Consider the following 18,848-nt stretch of genomic DNA (forward strand, 5'->3'; position numbering starts at 1 on the left):
TTTATATATCCTCCTTTCAGTTATTTGTTGACTAGCTGGAAACAAAAAAGAACTACTCCCCCCCAGTCAGCTAAAGATACTGCTATTCTTTGAAAGTTCTTTCTGCTTGACTAATTTGCTTTGATTTTTTATTTTCTTTAACACATAATGCTAAGAACAGTTTTTATGTATGCAAAGGTCTGCCTTTGGCCTCTATAGACTATTAGTAAAAAATAAGCTTTCATCATTAGACAGTTAATGAATAAAGGTTTCAGCCATTGCTGGAGAGACTTAAATTCAAAAGGGAAAAAGGTTATTCTTTTTTCCATTGTAATAAACCTATTTCTATGAGGATGGACCATTATGCCTTTGGTATTAAGTCTGTGTTTTCTGAATAGGTTTTAAATTTTTATTTTTTTTCTTTTTTTTTTAAACAAACCATTATCCATCTCTTATTCATTACTCATTCTGTTTGAGAAAGAATGCTTTTTTCCTAATGCCAGAAACAACACAGTTTCAGACTCCTGTTTTTGCTCTTAGCAAGATCACATTGTCCTTGTCAGAGAATTTGGTGGGGACATATTTAAACTTGACTTAAATTAATTAATTGTACAAATTCCCCAAAGTTGAAAGAACTTACTATAAAAATTCCATCCAAATTTCCTCTAGGAATGTTCATTGCAAGGCAAGCTCTCAAGGGGTCCATCTGCATTTATGTGTAATGCTATTAAGTCTTCTCTGACTGTGATGGTTTTACATTGGACTTGGAGCAAAATATAAATCAGTTGATAAATGTGAGAAATTTCAGGAAACTATTTATAACCAACCAGAAAACAAATTTTCTGGCAGATTATGCCATGAATATATTCATTTAGTCGAACATTGATTGAATATCTCCTAGGAATCATGCCAGGCATTGTGCAAAGTGCTGAGATCAATGATGATATCGTATATCCTCCCCTCTAAAGGAGGCCTCAGAATAGTTTGGGGAAGCAGATTTGCAAATTGTTTTTCTTTATATTGAAGAAATGGTAGTGATAGAGACATGCACAAGATATTATAGATACACCTAATCAGCCTGGTGGTGAGAGACAGGTCAGGGAGACTTCTTGGAGGAGGTAATGTCAAAGCTAAAATTATAAAATGACAAAGATCTAGCTAGATAAGATGTAATATGAACAAAGACATGTGAGTGAGAACTAGTGTAGCATGTCTGCAGAATTGCGAGTTCTTTTGTGTTTCTTGATTATAAAATATAAGTGGCATGAGGTGAAGCTGGATAGCAGGGAGATGTTAAAATATGGGGGCTTGGTTTTGGATTTTGTCTGTTTAGGAGACTGAGCTTTAGCCTCAGGCCTATGTAGAGCTGGTTATAGTCTTTAAACCTGGAAATTATGTGATAGATTTGCATTTAGATAGATCATACCATGAATTGTGTGAAGACTGGATTTTAGAATCACAAGATTGGATGTACAGAATCCTATAAGAAGCTGTAGTGCTAATAGATGGTAAGAGCTAGAAATCAGACTGTGTAGTGTAAGTAAGGAGAAAATAATTTCCTTCTGACCTTCTAAGATCTTCTGGCTGGTCTAATAACATCGAGATGAGTCAGATTAACAAGAGAAAATGATCAAATTTATTATGTATGGAAATTAATAAAATAATTAATATGCAGTAATATAAGAATACATTTTGTGTTTCACATACTCACATACAGGTAGGTTTACCTTTGCCAACCCCTGTATGAAGAGGATCCCTAAGGAAAGTGGAACCAAGGACAAATTGGTCAGTTGAGGCTCATTTGCCATTCTGAACTAAGAAGGAGACAGGAGTCTGGAGTTCAAAGGGAAAGAAAACATTTCACAGGCAGGTGAGAAAGAGCAAACAGTTGGTAGACAAATTCCTGCTGGGTAATCCAGAAACAGTGTGTCATAGGAGTCCAGCTAACACTGCTAGCTTTCTCTCCTCCACCACACTTAGATTACTATTGTGATGCTAAGGTGATGCTCTCTTCCTTAAACCAGGTTTTTCTATCTGAATTCCTTAAGAAGGTAAGGGAGAGTTAAAACTCTTTCTTGAGCCTTTCATTTCTTAACAATAACCATTATCCCAAAAAGGATTGAAAAAACAAAAAACAAAACCGTCTGATTCCCCTAGTAGTAAAGCTGGAGCAGGGGTGTGGGTATAAATTAGAAAGTTATATAGTATGTGAAATCAACAGAACTCAATGCTTGCTTGCATCTGGGGGGTGATAAATCAAGGAGAAATCCAAGTTATTGTGTAAATCGTTAAATGGATAATAAAAAGAGAAGAAAATGTTTTAAATTAATTTTTAAGTTGCGTATGCAGAGCATATTTCTAAACCCTGTCTAAAGAAAACAAAACATATATGTCATAATAAGCAGACCACAAGAGCAAAATGGTTTTTATTCTTGGCTCTAAAATAAGAAACAACAGGCAAACTGAACACTTACTATATAAAAAACTGAAATTGCAGAAAAATTAGACATTTCACAACAATTATATGTAAATGTATCCTTGGATAATTGAAACCAAGATATGCATTAGGTGGATTTATCCTGCCAACTGTTGCCTTAATCACATGTTGGCAGTGAAGTCTTGGTTTTATATTTCTACTACACTGACAAACCGTAGAAAACTACAAAACACACAGTTTTGATCCAATTTCATGATGGGGCAGAAACCTAGCCTAAGGGTTTGTTTACTGTTGTTGATGCTCACAATTTCTGTTAATACCTCAAGTCTGGCTAAGTTATGAGGTCTGTCCTGAAAAGGTCAAGTCACTGTTAATATAATGAGAATGATTTGATGACATTGATGTAACCTGGCAGCCAAGAAAAATGGACTAGAATGTGCATATCTGAATAATGACGACCTCACTGTCCTAGTGAGTGAAGGTGAAAGACACTGTTGAGTTAGCATGTGTATGTACTGTGTGGCTGTCACATTCAAAATGACTGAGCAAGTACAGCAACAAATCTGCATCGAATTTTGCTTTAAGTTTGAATGTCCCTCTGTGGAAACTATTCGGGTGATTCAGAAGGCCACAGCTATGGGCAACTGATGATGACAGCTTCATTACAACATGCCCACTCATGCATCATGTCTATAGAGTTTTTTGGTGAAACGTCAAATAACCCAGGTAACTCAGCCCCCCTACCACTCAGGTTTGGCACCCTGTGACTTCTGGCTTTTCCCAAAACCCAAATCACCTTTGAAAAGGAAGAGATTTCAGACTGTTGAGATTTAGGAAAAAACAACAGGGCAGCTGATGGCAATTGGAAGAACTGTGAGAAGTCTCAAGGTGCCTACTTTGAAGGGGACTGATGTGTCATTGTCCTATGTACAATATTTCTTGTGTCTTGTACTTTCTTCAATGAATGTCTCTTATCTTACATGGCTAGATACCTTCTGACAGACCTTGTATATACTAATTTAGCTGGGTTTAGATTCCAACTATACCTTCTATCCTCTGATGAAATAAAACTAATAGCCTTTATTTTTAATCTAGTCCAGTCATAGTAGGAAGTTATTTCCTTCCTTTCTTTTAAAAATGACAATTGTAACCTCATTATACAGATAGGTAAATGGAAGTCAGAGGTGTCATACAGCAAGAAATAAAGGAAAGGGAATTGAACCAAAGTCTTTCCACAGTAAGTCCTTACAACACCGCTTCTAATTACCTTGATTGTTCTAATATTTGGGCAGAAAGAATAAAGAGATCACTTATCTCTAGTCTGTCTGTATTTTCTATCATTCATCAGTCACCTTCTGTATTTTTCATATGAATACACTATTTAGTAAGGGGCAATTGGGATAGGAGCCACAGTGTATTCAGTGCTTACCATGCGCCTCACACATGAGTTAGGAAACAGAAGTAGCAAAGGTTTGAAGTCATGTGGACTTGGGTTTGGCGCCAGGTACTCCTGTGTGGCACTAAGCAATCACTTAACCAATTGGAGCTGCAGGCTCATTTCTATAAAATTGAGTTTTATGAAATATTTCTGTTCCAGAAATATTACATAAATAGGCAGCTTCTAATATTATTTCTTTAACCATGTGCCTGAGCTATTTCACATATACAAGTCTACAAAATAATTCAATGAGGTAAATTTTTAAAAATTTAAACATTGAGATAATAGGCTGAAAAATTAAACAAAAATGTCAATATTATATTGTTAAAATAAAGGAGGAACAAAATTAAATTTCAAATTGAATCCAAAAATACACATTTTTTACTATAATATAAATTAGAATATATTTATTAAAAATAGATCTATTTAGTCTTTATTGAACCAAGATTCTTTTTTTTTTTTGCTTAAAATTTTATGTATATATTTTTATTTAAATTCTAAAAGCAAATTTTTGAGGTGAGTAGGTTTTTTGTCCCTTTTTTATAGATAAGAAAACTGATTTTTAGAGAAGTTAATGAACCTGCCTAAGGTCACGCATTAAGAGAACAGTGGGCAATTCAGCATTCTAAACGCACAATTAAATAGGTACATGGTTTAAAATACATATCTTCTGTGATCAATCTATTTTGACAATTCATGTTTAAGATCTGTAAATACCCTAAAGAATTATAAAATTAAAGTTGAAAATTGCTACACAAGTGTCTGTGGCCATATATACTTGGGTCTGTCCAGAAGATTATCTGCATGCATCATAAACTGGTTTCAGCCCATTAAAGCAGCAAAAGAAATTTATGGAAAGAGTACTGAGTAATTTACAGTCTCACTGAGAAAGCTGAAGACATGTAAAATCATCAATAATATAGCAGACAGAGCAACATCCCCAGTCAAACACCACCAAACCAGCTCCGGGAGGACACGGCTGCTGTGGGCACTGAGCCCCGCCTTGCACAGGTGAGGCCTTGGCCACCTCCTGCACTGCACACGGGCAGCTGCTGCAACGCCCTCTCCCTAACCCCCAGAAAAACGTACACGGACTCTGAGTTGCCCTTGCTGGCCTCCAAATTCGTTCTCCATGAGCTTCTGGCCAGCTTGAAGAGACACTGTCAAAGCAAGTATCAGGTGATTTCAAATTTTAATGTTTGAAGTGATCTCAGCTCCCCTCCATCCTCAAACAAAGGAAAACAGTTAAGATTCTGAGAAATACCCCCCACCCCCAATAAAAGACAAATATCTACTCCACAGTAAAAGCAAAAATGATCAGGTAATACAACTTCTTAATTTTCAATTTGTGCTTATCAAGACTTTTCTTTTTTCTTTTTCCTTTTCTTTTGTTTTATCCTTGCCTGAGGATATGTTATTGACTTTCAACAGAGAGGAAGGAAGAGGGAGAGAAACATCAGTGTGAGAGAGGAACATCGATCTGTTGCCCCCTGAACGTGCAACCTAGGTATGTGCCTTGACAAGAAATTGAACCTGCAGACTTTTGGTGACTATGCTCCAACCAAATGAGCCACCTGGCCAAGGCTCATCAGGCCTTTTCTAATGCAGGATGGGATAAAATTAAGTATACAATTGTTTGTATGAAAAATAATATAATAATAAATAATGATACAAGAATAAATTCTATTTTGCGTACTCACAACTGTTAACCTACTTTTGGCCTATCCTGTATATCTGTCTTGAGTTTTTTTAAAGCCCAAGTTAATAATGAATGTACAGAATCACTCTGTAGCTACATTTTTAATTGACTTCATGTACATTATGCTTTGTTTTTCTTTTTATATAACCAGAGAATTTGAAAAATCTTGTGACTCAATAATCACTAATCCCCAAATCCTGATGAGTAATATTTACTAGGCAATTATCTTATGTATTAGTCAGCTAAGTGACTCAAGAAATTCTAAGAGTATAAGAACAAATTTTTAAAAAGCTGGCCATCCTATCCCAACACCGTCATCTTTAAAATACGAAGGAAAAAAAATCCCAGAAATGTGGAGTGACTTTTTTCTAACTCTTATAGTTAGATAGAATAAAACGTGCTTATTTATCTTTGTATTTAACCTTATGCCTAACACAGTCGGTCTTTTTGAATTAAACTGACTTGAGCCAAGTTTTCATGTTCTCTGATCTTTCCATCATGAATGGTATAGTCCTTTGGGTCATTTTCTCAATTTTTATGCTCCTGTCATCTAGCAACATAAACTGAGGTGGCATAATAAAAGTCCATATTGAGAGTACCCGATCAATTAAGCCAGTCGCATATGTTATCAAACTTTTGAACTTACATAGGTAACCCTTAATCACTTTCCATAACATATTACATTTTTGGACTATATAGCTGAACACAGTTTCCATGGAAACAGAAACAAAATAAGAAGAGGGCTACCATCTATAGCATCTTGCTAAACAAAATAAGTGTGTGTGTGTATCTCCTTTGAATATTTTACTAATCACAACCATTGCTATAGGCTATAAACTTTCCAGATATTTCACAGAACATTGAAAGATGTGATTTTAGACATGAAGCTTAGCATTAAACCTTTATTTAAAAAAAAAAAAATCAAATGTCTTAAAAAAAAATACCTGTGGGGAAAAGTTGAAGCAAATGAGAATCTCATCCAAGGGCTATTTAGTTATTGAAAGGCCCAAATTGCCTTCTGAAGCACTCCCACTTATAAGGTAACATCTTTCCTAGGGACAAAAGTATAACAACAAAGTTCCTTTGAATTCTAACTTAAACCATGATCCTTGATACTACTTGTTGCATAAGCGTAATATATGTTAAGATTGGTGAAACCTGTCTTAGTATTGCACCGTGTCACTTAAGGTTATTGTAATCATCCCTAGTACTCATGTAGTGACAGTTCTAATAGTTTAACTTTATAGAGACAAACTAAATTGTGATTATTCTAAAAATCTGTTATCTTTCCATCGAAAAATTCAGTTTAGTGTATATTACCCACCAGCTATGATAATTCCTTGTTTTTATCTGGAGTCAGCATACTTGAAACAGATCTTTTTTTATTATCTTTTATTATTATTATTTTTTATTTTGAGAGTATGTTTATTAAAGCTGGGGACAGTGAAACAAGGAAGGACTTTAGAACAGAAGAAGCAACAGGAGAGAGCCTAGGTGGGGCTGCTTTGTCTCACTGAGGAATAAAAGCCACAGCGACAGAAGTAAGCTGAAGCTGAGCTGCTATGGGCTCACTGAAGAATCAGAGAAAAGGGGGCCTTGGAGACAGGCTTGGGGGCTTAGCCCGAAATGAGCTCCTACCTTCCATTGCTCCCTTGATTGTGTCTCTCATGGGGACCCTTACAGTTTCGGAGAGAAAAGTAAAGAAGCAACCCTGAGCGGGGAGAAAGATGTGGGAGTGCTCCTCGCGGGGAGCGCGTGCCAGGAGCAGACTCTCCGTGCCCCGTCCTTAACTTGTGTAACTGCAGGGTCATAATACATTGATTCAGCCTTCTTCAGGTTCTAATACAAATACTGTTCACAGGCATGAAGAAGCTTAATGCTCCTGGGCCAACATTAACTTAGTTTTGTTTTTAGTCCTATATAACTTTACTGTTTCTTTCTCAAAGCCTGCATTTTCCATTAAATCATTCACCAAAAACTGTGATAAAGCAAATATATGATATGCTTGTTGCTATTTCTACAACCTGTGCCCCAGACAGACACCACTGATCAATCGTGCCACATTTGCTGATATGATTATCTCCATGCTGGCCTAGAGAGCGGCTGCCCAGGAGCTGGACTGCGGGTTGAAACCTACTTCAGACCCTTGTGCTGGATATGACAAGTGATAAATGAAAAACACCTTGACTGACCACACAGAATAGTGGAGAAGACAGACCAATAAACCATTAGATACAATACAGTATCTAATACCTAATCCAGATTTGAGCACAAAAAGGAAAACATAAGAAAGTCAGACTTGGGAAAGAAGATGGGAGAGTAACAAAGTCTCTTCCCAGAGGAGGTAAAACCTGAATTTAGTTTAGAGGAACAGGTGGGAATGGACCAGGTAAAATGGAGACTGGTAAAGGGCACTCCATCGGGTGCACAGGCAGTAAAATGTGTGAAGCTAATTAGACCTGAGAGACCATGGCACCTCTGGAAAACCTCAGTACACTCATACATGGCTGGTGACAAGTAGTTGTAAGGGATTTATGAGGGTCAAGGCAGAGCTTGCTCCTGAAATCCATACAAAGTGTTTGATATCATTCTAAAGGCAATGAGAAGCCATTGATGGATATAAGATAAGGGATTCCTAACAGACGATAGAAGGATCACTTTCACAGCAGTGTGAAGAACAGATCGGAAGAAGATAAAACAGGGAAACCTGTTGGGAGGCTTTTGTATTAACTGAGAGGAACAAATGGCACAGCGATCACACAGGGGCTTTTTAAGATGTTCTAATTGGTAGAACTTGATTCATTATTAGTTATGGTATGAAGAAATGGAAAATAAAAAAATCAAAGGTGAGTGTCAAGTGTGTACGTGGCAGCTTCATTTCTGAACCTTAATTTTAGTGTTATATTTACTGGTCTCTAAGACTTTGACTTCTCATTATTTTCATACTTGTTACTCTATAATCCCTTAGGGTTTTTCCACCTATAAGAACCTTGTCATCTGAAATTCTCTTACCACTTTAAAAGTCTCCCCTGGTTTTGAACTCAGGATCTAGGGTTAATGATACACATGACTTGGTTGCCTTACCGCTAGTTGGCCTGGTCTTTCAACTAGTGTTGAATTTCTCTATAGGCACATTTTTTGTTTTAATGCAAGCGAATTCAGAGACTTAAATCTCTGTTCCTATTCTGGGGTTACTGCCCCTAATTTCTGCCTTATATGGTATGTTTGTAAAGACTCCACATTCCAGCTAACCTTGAAATGTTAGCTCATCTAGTTTTCACCTCATCCTACAGCCTCTGAAAGGAACACTTCTATTAAAAAATGGGAAATGTCCTGACTGATGTGGCTCAGTGGACTGGGCATCTTCACAGCAACCAAAAGGCTGCTGGTTTGATTCCTGGTCACATACATGCCTGGGTTGCAGCCCAGGCCCTCAGCTGGGGGTGTGTGAGAGGCAACTGACCAATGTTTCTCTACCACATTCATGTTTTTCTCCTTCTTTCTCCCTCCCTTTTCCTCTCTTTAAAAATATATAAACAAAATCCTTAAAAAAAAGGAAGTAACTGGTCTTTATAATTTTTTTAAATTAAAAAACAAAGATAAAATGAGATAACAGGGCAAACAACTACTGAGCACATTTTCAGGAACTATGTTTTACTTTTATAAGTATAGTCTGCAGAATCATAAAGCTGTTATAGAAAATAATAGAGAACAGTTACCATGATCTCCTGCAGGCAAGTGCCTTGAGGAGAAAAGCCAAAACCCGTGATTTCCACAAAGGTGAATGTATCCTTGTGTCATTTAGGCTTTCCCTGGATTATTAACTGTAGCTGTAGATAATTTATTTAAAGCATGGCATTTACCAACTACAAGGAAGCAAATACAGATTGTTTTATAACTCACTGCAGGCTTCTCTAGCCATGTCATTCCTGATCTCTCCACTCTCACGTCATCAGCACATTGTGCAGAAACCAGAATTTCCTAGTGACTGGACACATTTTTGGAAACACTGGAGCATTTTAAGAATACTCCTTTTTTTGAGATTGAATCTAAGAAAAAGCTCAAGAGAAGCAAAAATTTTGTTTCTACTGCAGCCTCTCATATGTATGAAATATCCATTCCATGGTAAGGAACTGGTTCAATTCCATCAACAAGAGTGAAATCACAATACACATCTGAATAAGGTGGATGAGACAGACACACAGTCAAAGGAGATGAAGTTGGAACTAAGATGTTGATTTGCAAACTTGAGAGTTCCTTGAATGAAATCTGAAACTAACACCTGTACACAGGGAGCAAGGAGAGGTCAAAGGAAGAGTCAGGCTACTCCAGATAGGTAGGTGGCAGACTTACTGAGGAAGGAAACTTACCTATGAGGTTTGTCTTGGGCAGGATGCCAGAATCTTAAGTTCATGTATAGGTTTTCACAGGGTTTGATCACATAGACAGTCCAGATAGTCTCAATGACACCTTCATCTCTCAAGGATGTCTCCTCAGAACAGCTCCCACTCTGGGAATGGTGGGTGGAGCATACATTCCAAGAACAGAGTGGGAGTGAGGAGCTTCCAATCACCCGGTCCAGCTGTGGGTCAACTAGCGGTCATGTCCTCTTACTGAACCCCTCCAATGTGAAATTGGCTGGACGGTGCTTGGGGTAGTAGGAAAGTGTCAAGGCCACTCCAGAGAAACCAAATATGTACCTTTTTTTAGCAGCACATATAAATGGGCCTCAAAGTTATCTTTTGAGAGGCAATGTTCTGTATCAAATATAGCACTGGACTTGAGTCAACAAGGAAAAAGTTGTTATTCCCTTAAAAGTCCAGCACCACATAGCATTCTGACAACTGGGTGATTTAAGAAGCTACTTCTAAGGTCAGGGGATTAAGAAGTACAAATTGGCAATTATAACAGCCATGGGAATGTAAAGTAGGGCATAAGGAATATAGTCAATAATATTGCAAAAACTATGGATGATGCTAAATGGGTACTGGAAATATTAGGGGGAACACTTTGTAAAGTATGAGGTCTGTACAGAAGGTATCCAGCCATATAATATGAAGAACAGAGACATTTACTGAAGAAGATACAAGATACAAGAAACATTCTGCATAGGACATCCATGTCTTAGTTCCCTTCAAAGCAGGCACCTTAGGACCTCTCATACTTCTTCCAATCACCATCAGCTGCTCTGTTGTATTTTCCTGAATCTCAATGAGAGTCTAAAATGTCTTCAAAGATGATTTTAGTTTTCAGAAAAGCCAGATGTCACAGGTTGCCAAATCTGAGGGTTATAAGGGGGGTTGGGTCACCTGCGTGATTTGATGTTTCACCAAAAAACACTGCACACGACCTGATACAAAAGTGGGTGCATTGTTGTGATGAAGCTACCAATTACCAGTTGCGCTTAGTTTCTGGTAATCATCCGAATAGTTCCCATGACGGAATGTTCAAGCTTAAAGCAAAATTTGATGCATTTATGTTACTCTGTTTGCTCAGTCATTTTGAACGTGACAGCCACACAGTGCTCATGTTCACTCTCTAGTCAGTGGGGGTGGTAGATGGTAGATGTTGTTGTGGGGAGCGCAGGGTTCCTGGATCTGAGGGTCACTGTCCCAGGACCGTGGAGCCAGGAAGCGTCGGCTCTGATCCTGCAGAGCCTGTTCCGGGGTTGTCACGGATGAGGGCAAACAAAAAGAGTCATTCCAGACACTTTTCTTTTAGTATCCCAAAGGAGGGACGGCACTTCCCTCTAATGGAGAAGGGTCTGAGCCCCGGTGTCCAAAGGCTTTTATTGAGAACCATATGCCAGGGGTATACAACAAAGCTCATCAATGTCAAAAGGCTAAGATTACAGAAAACAGATAGAGATCATAGATAACAATTGACGGAATACAAGAGCTCTGCCTCAGGTCAGAGTCTATGAATAATGTAAATCTCCTTCCCAGTATGAGCCGGTTATCATAGCTTTTGAGAGAAGAACAAAGCATGTTTCAAGGAACTTACTTCTAGGCCTGATTTCCCCACAGGAGCCACCAGATCCAGTTTAGGGCTGTATCTGCTTTTAGTATTGTTTCAATCCTGAGCCAGGTGGGTGGGGCAGAGCCTCCAAGAGATAAAGAGACTTCTTTCAGGTAGAATGAGGACTCCAGCTATATCAAAGCTGGGTGTGAGGGTCTTTTGCCCTTTCTCCGAGTCCTCCAAGTTCTTCCCTGATGCCCATTTTGCTTGTGCTTGGTTTAGGTTTTCTTTTCCATTGAGGCATCTTATCCATCATTGACTACCAACCATCTCCCAGGGCCAAGCAGGGTGATGTGAGGGAGGCAGGAACTATGCCCTTCCCAGGCAGACAGGTTTTGTCTCCTCAGTGGCCTGTTTTCTGAAGGCCACCTTGATTATTTCCAGTCTTGGGGCCCTCTCGCCTGTTGGTGGGGCTACAGTCCCTGAAACCACATGGGGAATTTCCCAACAGATGTGGTTGAGTGACCTTATATTTTCTACTACTTTTATTACCCCTAAAAGAAACCACATAGCCATTAGCAGTTACTTCCTATTTTTTAGAATTTTTTAGTTTTACGGGGATAAAATTGGCATATGATATTATATATGTTTAAAGTGTGCAGTGTGATGATTTGTTACATATATATTGCAATGTGTTTAGCACGAAAAGTCAACACATCCTTCACTTCACATGATTACCATTTTTGTTCTTGTTATAAGAACATTTAAGACTCACAGTTTCCTAGCAACTTTCAAGTATACAATAATATTAACTATAATGACTATACTATACTCTAGATTCCCAGAACGTATTCATCTTATAACTGACAGTTTGTACCTTTGACTAACATCTCCCCCTTTCTCCATTTTCCCCATTCATCAGTTGATATACAATAGGTTGTTTTCACCTTTTGCTATTATGAGTAATAATTATATGAATATTCATATAAAAGTTTTGGTGTAATATATTTTTAATCCTTTGTAGTATATACCTAGCAGTGGAATTTCTAGGATATATGGTAATTCTATGTTTAACATTTTGAGGAAATGTCAACTATTTTTCAAAGTGATTACATCATTTTATGTTCCCATGAGACACGTATAAAGGTATATGAGGATTTCCATTTCTCCACATCCCTGTCAACACTTATTAAAGTGTGATTTTTATTTCTCCTTTGTCGTAAATGTCTGTCTTTTCTATCATAGCTATCCTAGAGTTGTGGGGTGGTACCTTTTGTGGTTTGTGCTTATTGGCCATTTGCATTATTTTTCTTTGGAGAAATATCTATCCAGATCCTTTACCCAAAATGGGTTACTTATCTTTTTATTATTGAGTTGAAAAATTATTTATGTATTCTGGATACAGGCTTCTAGATACAACTTATGTGATTTGAAAATTTCCAGTTTTGTGGGTATTTTTCAGTTTCTTGATGGTATTGATTGATCCTCAGATTTTATTTATTTATTTTCACTGAGAAGGTAAGGGAGAGAGAGTGTGAGAAACATCAGTTGGTTGCCTCTCATGTGCACTTCAACAGGGGACTGAAACTGCAACCCAGACATGCGTCCCAACCAGGAATCAAACTGGTGACACTTCACTTTACAGCACGATGCCCAATGAACTGAGCCACGCTGGTCAGGGCTGATCCCCAGATATTTAAAGCATAGTAGAACTGGGTTCATTTTCAATATTCAGAATGTTTCAGCATGTTCATTTTCAATAACTGGATTATTTTCATAAAAGTTGACTAAGCATCTAATTTTGCAAAGATCATTGGTTTAGCAGACAAAGACAAGACATTTTTAAAAGACATTTGGAGTCTTGCAGGGAAAAAGGAAAATATAGGTATATTTTTACAAATAAGGTTGGTAATTTTGTCATGGAGATTTGCTCCATCATTATTGAAATACTAAAAATGAGATGTACAACTCAGCTTGAGAAGGTCAAGTAAGGCTTTCTGCAATTGATGACAAAACCGAGTCTTAAAGTGAATCAGGTAATTTATTTATTTATTTATTTATTTATTTATTTATTTATTTTTATTATTTTTTTAACCAGGGGAGAGCGCAAACGCAGTCCCCCACTACGACAAATTATGCAGTTGAGTTTCCCATATTTGGGGAAATCGCAGGGGTCAGCACATCCGGAATGCAATGGATAAGCCTCGCCCTGGGAAAACCACCTTCGTGATCATGGTATCTCCCCTGCCAGGTAAGTATTGAATCAGGTAATTTAAAGGAAGACAGAGATTTTAGGCATGAGCAAAAGCAAGAAAGAAGAATTGCAAACCATTTGATGTTGTTGGATTAAGTCATAAAAGACTGGGAATGGTTGAAAAATATAATTAGAGAGTGATTGGTAGAAGCCAGACCATCAAGCTATATGGCTAGTTACAGAATTTGAATTATGTCCTGTTGTCGATAGCCTGAAACCTCCCAAATTAAACAGTCACACAGTTTAAATGTAAGTCTGAGTATATTTATATAAATATAAATACAAACCTGAAAAGCTGCAATAGAGAACTGACATAAATTCAGCAAAAATATTAAGCACTTTCTAGTGTAGCATTTTCATTCATAAACTCAATTTGAAAATGACTTTAGTTAATATACCCTGCTATATGTGACTACAATGAATTTATTCACCTTTACTCTCTTTAAAATTTTAGTGTTTCACATATTTCTCTTTAATTTTGTGTATGTCCCTTGAAAATTAGGGCTGGAGTCTTCCCAATTTTGTTGATGGTTAGTTTCCTGCTTATTTTGAGAGGGCATACAGTACTGTACTAATTTTGACATCTGATAAAAAAATATGGCACTAGGTATGAAATAAATCTTTGAAGCAAGGTGACTAGAGGATGAAGGAGATTCAAAAAGATGTATTCTCATTCAAAATACCATTTGCCTGAGAGGTCAGCAAGGTGGCAGAGCAGGAAGCTTCAGATCCTCCTTCCCCCTACAAACACACGGAATTAACAGCAATTCATGGACAATTTTTTTTTAATGAAAAGTTTTTGTTGTAGATTACTTAACCATTATGTATAGGTTTTATTTCTGGACACTCTATTTTGTTTCATTAGTCAATGAGTTGGTTTTTTCGCTATTACTATACAGTTCTATTTACTATAATTTTGTAATAGAGTTTGAAATCATAAAGTGTAATGCCCCCGGTTTTGTTCTTCTTTCTTAAGATATCTTTGGCTCTTTGGAACCTTTTCAGTTCCATATGAATAAGGATTCAGAAAAGTTTCTTAAAAGCAATTTGTGTCATTCTTTCAATGCCTCTCCATCATGTTCAAGACAAAGTTCATTCTCCTTAATTTATCCTCAGTACCTTGTGATCTTTTACTTTTCCCTACTTTCATCCTCTGCTACTTCCAGGCATCTATAATGCTCCTCCTCAGAACCATCTACCACATTCAATTCCTCTTTCAATGACTGGCTTGGTTTTAGCCCTCTGTGCTTCAGCACACACTGTCATGTACCTTCAAACCCTTTGGTGGCTTCTTATTATTTAGAAAAACACCACCTCCTGTAAGCTCTAAGAAGTCTGGGCTTACAATTTAATTTAAATGTACTGGGTACATACTTTGAATCAAGTTCATGAACATATTCAGTTCAAATCTTTATTTTATTGACTGCCTTTCCCATTAGATTCCTTGAGGAGAGTTTCTAAGATGCCATTCTGAACTTTCCCAAGATTTAGTACAATGCTCAATACATTGTCAGGGCCCAGGCAAGGTGTATGGTCTAAGCATAAATATAAATGAATGACTGAACTGATTGTGGTCCAAAAGCTATTGAAACAGAACATTTATATTAATACTTAAAATCACTTACAATTCATTCAGAGACATCAATCAAGATGCTTATTTTATTTTAATATTACTGATACATAATATGCATTCCCAGTTTATTGAAATGAAAATATTTCATACATAAGTTGGCAAGAGCTAAGTGAAATTTAAAGTTTTCCTTTTCCTTTTCCTTTTAGGTGGCTGACAGTATCAAAAAATTACTGACTAAAATCTGGCTACTCAATCTTTCAATTGCAAATCAAGAGATGATAATGAATTTCTCTGTAGAGCATTTAAAACACATGACAAATTTTTTTTATCAAAGGTTGAGATATAAATTGCAATTGGTAGAAAATTGCATAATTGCTTTGAATTTATAGATCACAGTGATTATTTGTATTAACAAGCATTGAAGTAGCTGAACTTCCTTGTGCGCATTTGCATGCCAAGATGGGTGAGATAACTACTGGAACATGACGGGACCCTACTCAAAGTTTAGTTTGGATGTCAAGACTGATGACTCCATACACTAAAATGTTAGGAGAATGTTTATTATACAATGAGGGTTTCTGGATAGAACAGGGTAGCCTTCTCAATTTGTTCCAAAAATGGCTAGAGAGAATAGGGAATGGAGACTGGCCTGTGTTATGTTGGATACTGAGTGGGGTTGGGGTGGAGGTACTAGGTTGTGGTGGGAATTTACAAATAATACCAAGGAAAGGAGCATTCAGGCTTTATTATCAGCTTGCTCTGCCCAGATTGACAGAATGGGAAAAAGTAATGAGGCTTCAATTTGTCAGTATTTGAACATCAGAAATGGAGTCAGACTCTTGAATATAAAACTAAATATTTACTCTTGAAATTCTTGATTTCTTGGTTGGGAAAGACCACAGTGTTCCTCATGCTAATAATATACATACTAATTTTTTTCTTCCTGATGCACACATAGGTCCCATTGTACCAGATGATTGTTGAAAATGGTTGGTAAATGCTGCTTAGAAATATTGCCTAAAATATTTTTACACTTGTTTTATGTGAATTAAAGCATGGAGGTGTTTATCAGACAATAAATATGATTTAGTAACTTGCAAAAATAAAATGAGTGAGATGAAATGGTAAAAGTCACTATTTGCATACCTATCTTCCTATCTTGTCGTTCTGATTAAAATCACATTCAAGAACGCTGTATGTATATTTTATTTGATTGTTTGCCTTTTTTATGTTATGGAGGGGGCGTACATTGGCCTTTCTGGGACTTGGTTTCCCTTAGCTAGAACTCCAGCTCCTTGCCCTCGAGCATGTAGTCATCTTTGAGGCCACATTGGCCTGGTCTTGAAGCAGTGCATGCAGGAAGCTCGCCTGCTGGAACTGCTCTCTAGGAGACTGCTGATTATGGCATTCTTTTTCCTTTCATTATATTTCTTCTGAATTTTCTTAGATTGTTTTTGTTTAAAATTTCTTCTTTCTCAGGAGTCAGCTTGGCCCCCATCTTGTGGCTCAGGGACAGTGCCTAATGGGATTCATACCACTGTTGGTAAGATGTACTGTCAATGAGCACAATGTAGTCCTTTATTAGGGTATTGGTGCAGACCAGTTCACTGTTGGGTGCATTATGGACCACATCAATAATCCTGGTGTTGTGTACGCAACACTCAGAGCCCCAGAAAAAGTTGCTCATATCCAGCTTCAAAGCGCGTACTTCCGTTGCCTCCCCGCATGCAGACTGTGTGTGTATGCAGTGGGGGCACCAGTCTTCATGTTGGCAGCAGGGCATCCCAGCTCATATTTTTGCTTTTTGTGGCAGGACTTTCTCGTGCACCCAGTCTTGCAGTGTTTGTGTCAGTTGTCCCAAGAGATGCCCATAGCTCGGAGCTGGCGGGAAAGGGCTTTTTGGCTTCTTCTGTAATGTTACCATTAGCATACAACATGAGAATAGTGTATTTTCACATAGAGAGCATTTGTAAATAACGAAGATGATGCAGTAAATATACATTAACTAAGTAAAAAGCTTTAAAAATTTTTACCTCTTAATTAGAATCAATCACAATTATGAGTTTTGGCTGCAGTTTTGGTAATTTAGTTTTGGTAATTTAACTATAACAACAAAAAAATAAGATTGTGATAAAGATCTCTGCCAAACCCAGATTCTTATAGTAAAACAAAACAAATAAAGTGTGTAATCAGGCAAATTCTTCTTTAGAAGAATCTCTTTAGAGAATCTCTTTAGAGATTTAAAATGTTTTGCATAATTGTACTCTTTGAGATCATCTAGATACGTGTTCAGTGACCTCTTTTAAAAACTAAGTGGGGATTTGGAAATAATCCCTTGAACAAATATGTGATTATTTTCCACAACTCAAGTCCCATGAACCCATCCAAAAGCGGTGTTGTATGCAGTCAATGAAAGTGATGGACTGGGATCCATTTAACAGATCACAAAATTGAAAGAGAATGGCCCTCCAGGGCTATAGGTAAGACTCACCAACAGTCGCCTTATTCCAGTAATCTTCAACCATTTTCATTTCATGGCACACATAAACGAGTTACTAAAATTTTGTGGCACATCCAAGAATATGTTATATTTTTTTGTCAATATGACAAAAACTAACTATAATTTTGATTCATTTACATTGGAGAGCTACTGTTGTGTTGGCTGTTATCATTTTTTTTTTTTTTTAATTTGACAATCTAAAGAAAACGAGGTCAGTGGTGATGACTAAACAGTCAGGTATTGGATGTCTTAAAAATTTTTGCAGCACACTGGTTGGAAATTGCTGTCTTATCCTTCACTAAAAAATAGATGTTGAAGAATAAACTCATTTAATTCTAGTTATTACAGAGAATAAAATCAGGTCTTAGTTATAGCTGCATTTTTTTGTAAAATAGGTGCTTAAAAATTAACTGCCAAAATTGGGCAACACCGCTAAACTGCACTTAAACACAGGCCTGATTTGTTAGACTTTTATTATAAAAAATGTTAAAAGACTGATAGAAAAACAGTACAAAGAGATAATTTGTATTGAAGTAGATAGGAAAACTGTTTTCCATATGAGTGAAACATTATATAGCTGTAGATTATTGGCTCTTCCATTTTGTTGTTTGTTTGCAGGAGAGATACTTGATTTACAAATTTTTAAATACTGTGTAATTTTTCTAAGATTGAGTGCTAAGAACAGTTTTGCTTCTCTGATTGCTGCTCTGCTTTACCTCCCTAATTACTCTTCCTCACCATTTCATTTTCTCATACCATCTTTCTTTCTTTTCTTTTTTTTTTCTTTTTAAACTATGTCCCACTCTGGCTTCTGGTTCTCTTTTCCTTGCAATCTGCTCCACACACACTACTTTTCCAGGGCCAATTTGTTTCCCAGAATGGAAGGGCCTGCTTATCTCAGGGAGAGGAACTTTGCCCTATAATGCTGTTCCGGTCAGATAAGCAGGCAGCTGTTGATTGGATAGGACAGGGAGGGCTGTGGTCTCTCCTGGACAACCTCAAGGAGCGGG

The 18,848-nt window shown here is 37.1% G+C and overlaps 1 non-coding gene across 1 annotated transcript; it reads right to left on the reverse strand.

The window, feature by feature from the left end:
- Nucleotides 1–13,606: 13,606 nt before the first annotated feature.
- On the reverse strand, nucleotides 13,607–13,770 carry LOC129076069 (U1 spliceosomal RNA). Its single transcript, XR_008529690.1, has one exon. It is a non-coding gene; the product is annotated as a U1 spliceosomal RNA (small nuclear RNA).
- Nucleotides 13,771–18,848: the final 5,078 nt, after the last annotated feature.

Source organism: Pteronotus mesoamericanus, unplaced genomic scaffold (assembly GCF_021234165.1).
Source record: "Pteronotus mesoamericanus isolate MK-2021 breed Mesoamerican mustached bat unplaced genomic scaffold, CSHL_Meso_final contig_56, whole genome shotgun sequence".
Taxonomy (NCBI): Eukaryota; Metazoa; Chordata; class Mammalia; order Chiroptera; family Mormoopidae; genus Pteronotus; species Pteronotus mesoamericanus.